Source organism: Solea senegalensis, linkage group LG1 (assembly GCF_019176455.1).
Source record: "Solea senegalensis isolate Sse05_10M linkage group LG1, IFAPA_SoseM_1, whole genome shotgun sequence".
In the NCBI taxonomy this organism is placed as follows: Eukaryota; Metazoa; Chordata; class Actinopteri; order Pleuronectiformes; family Soleidae; genus Solea; species Solea senegalensis.
This window is the reverse complement of record NC_058021.1, coordinates 19,933,627-19,945,772: the sequence shown is the minus strand read 5'-3', so window position 1 is coordinate 19,945,772 and position 12,146 is coordinate 19,933,627. Positions and strand designations below refer to the sequence as shown.

General features: G+C 42.5%; 1 protein-coding gene across 1 annotated transcript in view; it reads right to left on the bottom strand.

Moving 5' to 3' along the window:
- LOC122775900 (cadherin-6-like) overlaps positions 1 to 8,596 on the bottom strand; it is a 98,622-nt gene extending 90,026 nt beyond the window's left edge. Inside the window, exon 1 of the mRNA XM_044036118.1 lies at positions 8,533 to 8,596. The gene's annotated coding sequence lies outside the window, so the exon portion shown is untranslated. The remainder of the gene's footprint in view (positions 1 to 8,532) is intronic.
- Positions 8,597 to 12,146: the final 3,550 nt, after the last annotated feature.

Below are 12,146 nucleotides of genomic sequence, written 5' to 3'. Positions count from 1 at the left end.
TTCTGTTTAAGACAAAGTCTATACACGTCTTATTCTGCACACTGAAGAGAACTTATTTGTTTCACACAGATCTGCACAAATATCACACATCTAATCATTTAAAATATGTTTTTCACATGACAATATTGCGAATCATATCACAATCGTCAAAATAATCGCAATTAGAGTAGACTCAATCCTCCGACATTTATCATAATAATAATAATAATAATGATTATGATAATGATAGTACCAACACCAACTGATTTGTTCGTGATAACCCAGCCTTAAGTTATCTAACTTTAAAGGAATACGCCAAAGAAACTCTATCCTATCACTTCACAGAACGGGTGTTTTGGGAGCTGTAAAACACTTTCAGGAAAACAGGTTCCTGTGTGGATCAGGCCCGAGTTAGCAGCGCTCACCACTTGCAGGCTTGTGACAGGGTGTGAATGTGGAGGCTGTTTGGCTCTGAATTGGAGTGGATTCTACAGTGTGAGAGGACATTGTCTTCAGTGCTTCACGTGTATTAAGCGCAAACAAACCCATCACAGCACATCTAAATATACCAGCTCTGTGCTGCCTGATCAAAGCGGCCGATGCTCTGTTGGCAGGAGTGTATTCACCGCTCCATTGTCTGAGTGGCTATTGTTTCCCCCCGCCTACTACTGAAGGTACTGATCAGTGGCGACGACCTTTTTCACCTTTTTAAAACGTACGAGCAGGGACGGGACAATGCACCATTTAATCAACAGCACAACAAAAGCACTCATCGCAGCCTGGTAAGTGTTGCGACTGTCTATTATCAGGACAATCTTCATCTAAATGGGAGGAAGTGACTTCAAACAAACACAATCTGAGTGATTTATAATGAAATGCCACTAAGGGAGTGTGCAGACTTTTTTTTGTCTTTAAATTAATCTAATTTTCTTATTGAATCAGTAGCACAGAAATCTCTTTTCTTCTTACTTAACTTTGACCTGGACGAACATGAAATTGACATTATGCCATATCCAACTACAAGAGAGATGATCTGGCTGCTCAAAAGATAACATTTTTGGTCACATCTACTTTTAGTCATTAGTCAGACGCTTTTTTTTCCAAATAAAAGATAAACCCACACTCTCCTCTACTGTGTGTGGGTTCACTGACACATTCCATGGAAGTTTATGTTGTTGCGCCGCTGTGTCACAGACTGCGTTTACAACTTTTCGTCAGCTTTTCTCAGAAGGTCAAAAAGATAAAGGGAGGGGTAAGAAAAAAGAAAAGATGAATGAAATCATAAAAATAGCGCCGTCATCAATAGCTGTGCCGCGGAAAGTGTTCCGCGCGGCACACTCTGCGCTCACTGACTCGACCTTTAAGTCACAACTTGTGAGCTAGTTCTTTTCAGAGTTTGGGCGGCAGCGTGTGATAAACGCCGCTGCCCTCCGAGCTGAAAATGTGTCTCCACTTTAGCGGCGTGTGCTGCATTGTATTATTGTGAAAAGAACCTTTAAATCACAACGCTATTTTGGCAGCGCTCCTTGGTGAGATTATATATTGTGTTTCGCCCTCACAGTGCTAAATATTTTCTGGGCCATTTTTTTTTTTTTTTTCATGTTCAACAAAAGTTCTCCTCTGTGTTCCCTCAGAATAAAACATTTGTTAAATAGCGTAGCTGGAATCAAACACGCCACTCATCTGTTTTCAGTAAAACACTGACGAGATGTTCTGACGCGCCGCCGTCGCCGCGTTTCATCGTCTCTGACCCGGGCTCTGATGAACAGCGATCTACTGCATTTGCAAACACAACCCTGGAGCCCAGAGAGCTGTAATTGGAGGAGCTGTCAGCCCGAGTCAAGAGGGAGCCTGACGTTGTCTTAAAACAACAATTTAGCGTCTCTCTTCCTGACAGATGCAGCTGAACACCTGTCAGAGGGAAAAACTGTTCACTTCACGTGGAAGCTTTCTTCTTCCTGTCGCACGTTAAAAGCTACCGCGATGTGCGCGCACGCACGCCCCATTTGGCACCTGCCGTTTCCCTGCGACAGTACGGAAAGGAGGGTGATACTTAAAAACCGTGCTCGCAGTCTCTCTCCCACTCTCTCTCTCTGCACTTTTACAACACGCCGAGGAACTGTTGGAATCAGCAAGAAAATGTGATCGAAAGAGAACAAAGTTACAGTTAATCCACTTATCATACCTGACGATGCACCTACAGCATCAGTGTTATCACCTCCTGCACTCACCCCCCCACACACACGCATACAGAGCACAAAGACCACTGTGAAAAGTATCAACCAGAAAACCGTGTGAGAGCTTCATTAGCATCCACAGCTTCTATAATTAAACGTGCGAGTGGCTGCTCTGTCAGATGACATCATGTACTCGAGTGTTTTTATTACCACGTTGAAATCCATTACAGCTGATATCTGGTAACAACATTTTGGACCAGTGTCGGGTTCTGTGTCCAATGAACTGCCTCATTGATTTCACATTTCGTACGTGATCGCGGGCCAACTGGCACGGCTCCAAGCAACTTCCACTCCGCAAAGCCTCGTGGAGAGAATCTCTTCTCCCAGTACAGGGGTCGAAAGTTACTCACGATCCGTCAACACTGACAACAAGGGTTCACTTGTCAAAAGCTCTTTCTGTGAAATCTTATATCATTTCTGCGGCTGAATGAAGCCGCCTGAGGGGACGGGCCCACCTTACAACCGCGTGCGTGCCCTCCGTTGCTGTTGTCTGACCCCGTGTTTTCTATCCGTCAATTTGGTTATGTTTTGGGTTTTTCTCATTGTTTTAAAATGTATTAAGACTTCACTCAGAGATTATGCCTAAATAATCTAAACTAAAATCAATGAAAGGTCAAAACACGGGGCAGCTCTACAAAAACGGACCAGACTTAATATTGCATGCAGAGTATATTCCTCGATTAAAAGTGCAGTTAAAATAACCAATCTTGACTATGGTAACATCAGTAGTCTTCATATGAAGCAGGCTAATCTTCAAATATTGCTATTTTATACTCAATCCATCCACAAAACCACAAAATTAGTTGCTGTTTTTTAATAATTACCACAAATCTATTCGAAAAGAATTCCATTTAATTTTCGGTGGGACGAAGAGAGAAAGATGTCTGTTTTTTTGGTTGAACACAAAGTTACCCACAATCTCCTCCTCATTCTCAGACACAGCTGCTGCTGCTGCTGCTGCTGCTGCTACTTCCTCCCTCAAAACACAAGACTGGAAGAGCACCGTGTGCAGGAGGAGCTCAGGAAAAACAGCCGGGGCTCAAAGCAGTTTGGAAAAGTGCAGCTAATGAAAAACATACTTCATCAAGATCTCGTGTTTAAACTGAAGATGTAAGCCTCAAATATGTCTCTGAAGTCTTATGAGCACGGGAAAGATAATCCCAGTATTTAGTGCTTATCTGTCACACAGGGAAACCCTGCTTCCCCCCGCTGAGTCAAGTCTTCTGAGGCTTCTGATAAAATGAGGGCCATCACATGCCTGCACCTTCTTATCCCATCTTTAGACTGATCTGCTGGTCACAGTTGAGGCCGATGTTACATCACACAAACCCTGGCTTTTTCCTTTACCACAGGACGAGAGAATGACGACCGAGTGAAGCTAAAGAGTCTCTTTATCAGTTGAAATGTCTGATTTCAGCGTCTTAAATCAGTATAATGTGCAGTTTCTTTATTTCTCTGTGAGACATTTTGAGAACATAGTCCATTTTTGTGTTTGTTTGTTTTTTTCACATTTTACTTCCTAAACCACTAAGTGTTTAATTAATTAATTATATCCGCAGCCTAAGAGTGGTCCACAGGTGAGCAGCAAGGAAAAGGACGCTCGACAACAACGGAAAAGATGAACCGAAGGAAGCGACCATAACGAGACACAGGTGAAAAACCATTAAGACCAGGTGTGGGAAACCGGGGCGGCACGTAAAAACTAAAGAGAAGTCAATTTGACAAGTTACTGGGGTAAGATACAAAACGAGTCCAAGCGAACAGAACGGCCAACAGGTGTTTCTTTTTCACAGCAGATATTGTTGCTGTGTGTGTTCAGGCAGGAACAATGAGCGCTGATAACAATAACAACGGCTGTATTCAGGTGAAGTAGTCAGAACAGTTGGAGCCAAACACTATAAAGTCTCTTTCACACTACAAACTAGCAGGTAAACCTGCAGCAAATCCCCAATAAAAGGTGATTTAAAGTCCATTTATACTCGTCCATCATTGTGCGCCTTACAGAAACAACAGGAGCAATGCCACTGGAAACGGTGTGGGGGGGGCAGCATAGAGTCAATCGACACAGAAGAATCGATATTTCAAAATGGCAGAGAGTTTCAAAGAGCGAGATACTTCCTTGATTATGAAACCTACCAATTTAAAAACATGCCGCAAAACGGAGAGAGAAACAAGTTGTCAAACATTCGCGCTAACGGCTACGCTAGTGACCGCACCGAATGTGCATCACGGGGGTTGCACCAAACTCGGGGGCATGTATGGCAAACGTCGCTGCTTGTATTTTTCGAACGTTTGGAGTCTGTGGAGCGTCTCGACGTCACACTGTGTTTTAAGTCCACTTGGAGCCGGAATCTGCGGCTAACAGTTGAGCGGCTAACAGCTGGTGCTGCCTAAAACAACTAGCGACAACAAACAGGCATTACGTCACCAACTCAACTTTTATTTTGTAGTAACGAAGGTGGTTAAGGGAAATGTGGTGGAGTAACAGTAAAAGTTGTCAGAAATGTAAATAACAAAGTTAAGTACAGATATGTGAAAATCCTACTTAAGTACAGAAAACAAAGTATTTGTACTTTGTTACATTACAACACTGAATTTAACCAAATAACAGAGTGCCTGAGTGGAAGTGGTTTATTGGTTTTACAGACACTAATGGACGCCTCTCTACTCTACTTTCCTCTGGCTTATTTTCATCTGACTTTTATTTCCCGTGCAATTTCAGAATGACACGAGTTAAGTGCAGAGACTTAACTGTAAATTGTCCCCACTGCGCGACAAGAAGAAAATTCGACGTGGAGTGGCTTCTGTTGTTTATATTCAGATCCAACCTGAGTTTCCTTGCAAAACTGTGGATTACACACACACACACTCACTCTCTCTCTTATCTTCACCCCCGCAGTGCCCCCGTTTGTTTGCCTTCACCAGAAAAAGAGAGGAACGCCTCCAGTGTGGCGAGAGTGTGCTGGAGTCAGGCTTTTAGCTGCAACAAAGAGACGAGACAAATATCTGCCTCTCCTCACTGATGGCTTCACTGATTCTCCTCGTGAGAGTGTGGGTTTTTTCCTGGCCTGGCTCCCCGGGGTTTATCTCACTGAACTTTTGACTGCTTAACAGGATACAGACTGCATGACTGACCCGGCTGCAACCGCGTTTGGGCCCAAAGACTAAAAGGTGACTGAGCTTTCGCCATTGCGGTTCGGCGGCTTTGAAGCACTAACAGAGAGCGACAGTGTCGCTAACCCCCCCCCCCATCTTCAGAACCTTGAAATAATCAATTTTCTCTCATTTGCCATTTGAGTTGCCTTGTTATTCTTTTATTTTCAGCTCTCTCCTTCACCTTGCATTCATGGCTTTTACTCTCTTTAAGTCTCTTTGTGGACGGCGTACAACACAATCATTGTTGGAAAAGATATACACGAGTGGACCTTGAGTAAAGATATGCTTTTTGTTAAGCTTTTTCTTTTCCCAAGGTCAGAAGTGAACTTCGTTTAAAAATGTGCACACAAGCTTCTGTGAGAGAGAAAACTGATTTAGATGGCAATGTGTTGACTGTTATCCCCAAAGAAACCAGGGGAGGGGGGAGTTTGAAGGAGTCCATCATTCCTCTGATTATCATCATTTCTCCACATTCAGTGCAGTTCAAACCACAGCTGTAAACGGCTCAGTCAGATCTGAGGCACTTTACAGCCACATTTTTTGCTCTTCAGAAGAACGGCCTCCACAGACGACAGGCTATGATTGACCTGAAGAATGCGGGCACTTTTGAGTCTCGCGGTTCACACTGGGATTTGTAGCCAGCGTGAAAAAAAAAGAAGCTCTGTGTTGCCTTCGAGGAGCTTTAGGGAAACAAAGTGCCCTATTGTTATTTTGAGACTCGCCTATTATGCTGTACAGGCCGGGCTTCCATGACTCACTTTCCCAGTAGGTGTCAGTGTCATTCAAGCACCATTATCGGACCACTGATGGGACTGGCTGGGAAATGATGTTTCTGCTTTAATGCCCTGATGATTTCTATGGTGAGTGTTTAGTAGTTTAAAAAAGGCACAAGTTAACGACTCATCTCAAACTAATTTTCCCCCACTGCCTTCAAAACTGTAGTTTTAAAATTGCAATTTGGCGTGAATGTATTTCTAACAATAAAAAGTGAAATGCTAATGCTACGGTGTTAAGTTTAAAGCATTCATTAGAATGTTTTTTTTCTTTTCATTCCTTGTGCAGTTCTTTGTTTTCATTTGAACATTCGGCACAAAGAGTGACTCTGCTCCCACTGACACTTCAATAATAACCTTCATCGTGGTTAGCATTTGTTTTTATTGTTATTAACAAAGTGAAACCGCCAGGGTTCACACAGAAAAGGTTCTTTCATGAATGAATGAATTGTACAAAACTACCAAGATAAAGAGAGAGAAGGCGAATAGAATTCTGAAAACAACTTTTGTTCAATCATGGGTTCATAAGGTGGTCGGATAATCAAAGGACACAATGAACAGGAGAGAACTGTTTAAATACAATCATAATTTAAGTGCAAGTGTAGCCTGTGCTGGGCTGAGCTTCTCTGTTATCTTGTCAGTGAAGAATGGCTCATGATTGAAGACTGACTCGTCACAAATGACTCTGTGAATCCCAACATTATTATTAATGACAATAATAATAATAATAATAATAATAATTCACAGAATCAGAAAGATGTTCCATAGAACTTTGAAAATCTCTTTCTTTCAAAGCCATTAGTCGCTCGACTGATTAACATAACAGCGTTGCAGTAAACATGAAGACGTATATTTGGATGGAAATCGGCCAAGTTCAGCAATATCTATCATCACAGTTGTTCACACGTCTATAAACTGTGAGCATGAATCTGCAATTTACTGCTCCTCACAGTCTACGCCGATCAGCTCCTCGGTTTATCGCTGTCCTGATTTGACAGCGTTTGTTTTGAAAAATCCTCAATAGTGTGAGTTTAAACAGTTTGGAGTGAGTCCGTGTCGTGATAGAGTAAGACACAGATTTGTTCCAATCCAATCTAAAATGAAAAAATGCTCACGATGTTCCAGATGCCTTATAAGACAGAAAATATTTATTACTCAAAATTGCATTGGCAACAACACAACGGTCCAGATGTTGCCCACACCCACAACCACCACCACACATCTGGCTGCCCAGCACTGCATGAGTGGCTGCGCGGAGCTGCCCGCAACCTGCTACCATGACTGTTCAAGCTGTGTGTGTGTGTGTGTGTGTGTGTGTGTGAGAGAGAGAGTGAGAGAACACTTTTTTTTGCAGCCTCTCATCAACAGCAGCCTCTGAATCCAGAAAGTCCCACAAACGCACAGCAGCAGATTTAAGATTCATTTTCAATGAGTTATGATGATCTAATTTGACTTAAGACGCAGGAGATGGACGAACTTTGCATCCTCTAATAAGATATTAACGTCAACACGGGGTCGTGTCAAGACATGAAAATGAGTCGGCAACATCACTTCATTCTGCTTCTCTCTCACACAGAGAGCGCGCGCGCACGAACAGTGGACAAACACAAGAATGCAAAAACCAAAACTGTTCCATTTACGCACGAATAAAACCTGCAATTTCCTGCAGTCTCTCTCTCACACAATATGAATGAATGAATTACTGACTGAACTTCACTCTTTACTTCCACCCAAACACGTCTGTTTTATTCCCACTCCTCACACAGCAGCACACTCAAAAATCATATATATGTATATATATATATATATATATATATGTATATGTGTATATATATATATATATATATATATATATATATATATATATATATATATATATATATACATATACATATATATACACATATACTTATGATATGACTCATTTGATGAGTGGATGAGGCTCGCGAGGTTCACGCCCTCAGCAAACACCAGGTCAGTTACCATCATTTCAAAAATGCAAAATAATAAAATTAAACATGAAGAGAAAAACACGCAGGTTAAAACAAATGAAAGGGTAGTTCGGAGGAGAAGAAAGAAAAAAGTTAAGGGTTTCTTTTCTCTTTCGCTTTTACTTTTCCATTAAAAGCCAGCGCAAACTCCGCGTCCGCGCGAGCTCCGCATCCACAGCCACCGCCACAGACCGCGTCAAGTGACACCAACAACAACTTCAAACACACGAAGACCTAAATTCACACACTCGAGCGCTGCTGCTCTCCTCGTCATAACAAGAACAACAATAACAATAAAGACAATGATAATAATAATAATAATAATAATAATAACGTTATGAACTGGAGCTGGTGCGCGCGGATGCAGCGCGCGCTGAACCAGTGCCACTCACTCACCGCCTGTGTGCCGAGGATGGAGCGAGTCAACGAAGGCGACCAACGGTGAATCCAAAGGAGACTGACTGACTGCTGCGCCCTCAGCCTCTCTCTCTCTCTCCCTCTCTCTCTCTCTGCTGTCCTCACTCTGCCTCTCTCTCTCTCTTCCCCCGCCCTCTCTCCCTCCCTCTTTCCAACGCTCGTCCCACACCCTCTCCCACCCCCACCAGAGCCAAATCAACAAATTGGAGTTGAAATGGCTCCTGACTGGTCATTACAGTGCTGGCTGGCGATTAAATGACACGCGCGCGCACATGCACGTTTGGAGCGTGCATACACACACACAGATCATCATCTCAACACACACACCTTTCCATCTGCCTTTTATTTTCCAAAGGCCAGGTCATTGGTTGGCAGAAAGAGAAGGAGAAGTCAGGATTATTGGAAGAACCTTTGAGCAGCGAGAACGTGGCATGTGCCACTTTGTGATCGGGCTTTAATAAGCAGGAGGTGGCAGATCACAGCCTACAGGTGTCACACCCGAGTGTGCCTGCACCAGCCACCTGCGCTTGTGTGTGTCCACGATGATCAGTCCATGTCACTGTGTATTAAAATGAATCTGGTGCACCCAGGTTCAGAAAGTGAAGCCCATGTAGAAGTGCCTGTGACCTGTGTTCTCTTGTCTGACCACCAGGGGGAAAGTTATTCACTGGCTAGAAAAAAGACGGTCACAACATCGTCTCCACCGCTCGTTTAACGTGAACCTATCACTCCATAACGCATAACAAAATGATTCTACATGAAGGAGACATGTCACCTGCATTCTCTTCACTGGCCACCAGGAGGACACACAAAAACATGTAGGTAAGTCTTCAGTTTTAACATCGAAAAAAACATTGTTTATCGTCGCAATCATTAGTTTCAGGTCATCTTCAGCGCAGCATGGCGGTCATTACGGCTAAATCACGGCTCCAGTTAAAGTCGAATAAGCATGAAATCAAACTTTAGCTCCATGTCAGAAATAATGTCAAGATGTATTCTCTTGAGCGGCGACTCCTTCTGGTTGCTCAACCCTCTTATGACCAAGAGAAGCTGAGAATACGATAATGAGAAGCTGACGTCCGTGATTGGACGGTCGTTGTATGGAAAAGCTCCATTTCTCTGCTTTGCGGTATCCATCCATCCATCCCTCCATCTTCTACCGCTTTGTCCTCCAAGGGAATGTGCCAATCTCAGCTGACATAGGGCGGTAGGAGGATGGTCATAGAAGGGTTAAGTCAGTCAGTTTGTGTGTTAATCTTGGACAAAATGGCCCTTCCTCCTGATTGACTTGGTTTGTAACATCAGAAAATATTTACAGATACCAATCAGATCTTGATTTGGACACCGTGATCGAAAACAAAAAATTTGGCGCTGATAAAAGTGGACAACTGGAAACACAAGTTCTTAAACCAACAGGCGATGTCACGGTTGCAACTTGATCCGTAACCACATGGCTATTCATACAGCGTGTGTGTGTGTGTATGTGTGTGTGTGTCATAATACAGAGCGAGCATTTGGTTGAACAACAGCAATGTTGAAAAGTGAAAGTAAGTGAGAGCGCGGACCTTTCCTTGTCACAAAACGACAGGATAAAACTGCTACTGACAGTCGCCGTTAACGACAGGAGTCGTGACTCAGGGAAACCATGCGAGTGCAGGGGCGTCTGTCATTATTCCCAAAAACTCTATTTAAGAAGGTCAAAAAATCACGAGTTGTGCAGACACCAGACCTAAGAGTGGCAAGAGCAATGTATCTTAAAAGTACAACATGCTAGTGTTGAGATATACATACAATGTATATATATATATATAGATAGATAGATAGATATGATAGTTTTATTTAAAAGATAGACGCGCAAAGACATCAGTCATCGATCATTGAAAATGACTAATTGGACGGTAAAGTTGATCAAGTTTAGTCCCTTGATTGATTTGTTTGTCGACTTTGACAGTTGAGAAAAACAAGAACCAATAATGAAAAAAAAAAAAATATATATATATATGTACATATATATATTCACATATATATACATATAAATACTAATTTACCAGCATTTAGCACTTATAATTTGGCTTACTTCTAGCTCTCGTTTGTACCCAAATGTTGAAATCCACTTACTGTAAGTCGCTTTGGATAAAAGCGTCTGCTAAATGACATGTAATAATGTGATGTAATACCAAGGCTCATGTAACGGAAGCTGTTGCGCTCTATGATATCCTAAGAAAAGGTTGACAGTGTCATCGTAAGAGAAAAACAACCTTTTCCAGCTTGAATCTCAGGAGTTTGGGTACATACAGAAAAGTCCATAGAGAAAACTACACACAAAACCACACAAAACTGGATTTCAAACCTCAAAACCAACAACTCCTGTGTGCTGTGATGTTAAACTGCAGATGTTTTTCTCTGTTGCCTTTGGTGTAGGGAGTGAGCGGTTTACACAGCAAGACAAACTGTTTCTGGAGTTTTGTTTTAAATGTTGTAGACCGTTTAACGCGCTACGAGACGACATCAGCGGCAGCACGTCAAGACAACACATCACTATATTATGAGTAGCAAATAAAGAGCATCTCAACATTCATCACGACATTATTAAAACATTAACATGTTTTGATACGATGTTACGAGATGATGAGAAACTGCTGGTGACTTGATGAGGCAATGACTCAATGTGAATCCTGCCCAGGGACGTGTTATTGAATTAGTGTGTTACTTTATAGGTTGAATATTGTTAATTACTCATTTCTCAGACAGTGTTGTCCTTTACGTTTTACTTTTCTGGCGGTGCCGTGTGCGCTCGTGCAGACTAAATGTGATTATACACCTCTGGCTGGATGTCATCCAGGCTGCAGTGGAGTGTTTGGAGTGAACACTTCATTGATCTGGAATAAGGTTATGTTCAGTTTTATATGAGGAGCTACTGTAATTGCTCTTAATTGACCCCCTGAGTAAGTCAGCAGCAGCAGTGGCGGCGGCGGCGGCGGCTTCACAGACCCTGCCTATATAAGTGTCACTAACCCTCTGGGCTGGAAATAAACATTACAGCTCCTCCTGTAGCTTGTGCTCGACTAAAAATGGCCAACTTCAAAAATCAGACTTGCAGGCTACGTTGCGTCTTATTCATTCATTTATTTATTTATTTATTTATTTATTTGACAGCTGTTTGAATTAAAGACGCCTCGCGGTGTAAAGAACATCGACAATTTTACACAATGGATTAACATGCTTCGCGGGGAAACGAGTCGGAGCTCGATCGCTGACACAGCCCTGAACCCGACCAACAGTGTATAGTGATTTTGAGGTTGGTTATTCTGCTCGCTGCACAGCAGAGAGAACAAAGTGTCCAGTTACGGATCAGCTGGTCTCTTCTGATTCAGCTCTATAGGAACTGTCTGTCCTCCGGTTGCCTTAATAGACCCATCAGTCCTCAGATGATCCTACTTTCACTGCCCGGGTGAAAGGATTTCTATTGTAGAGGTGACTTTTTTTTAATTTATTTTTTCCTCTCTATGTATCCTTGAATGTTAAACGTGCTTTTATACAGGATTACTAAAGCATCTGATTATGCAAATGAGCAGCAAACCGGGAATGCACTT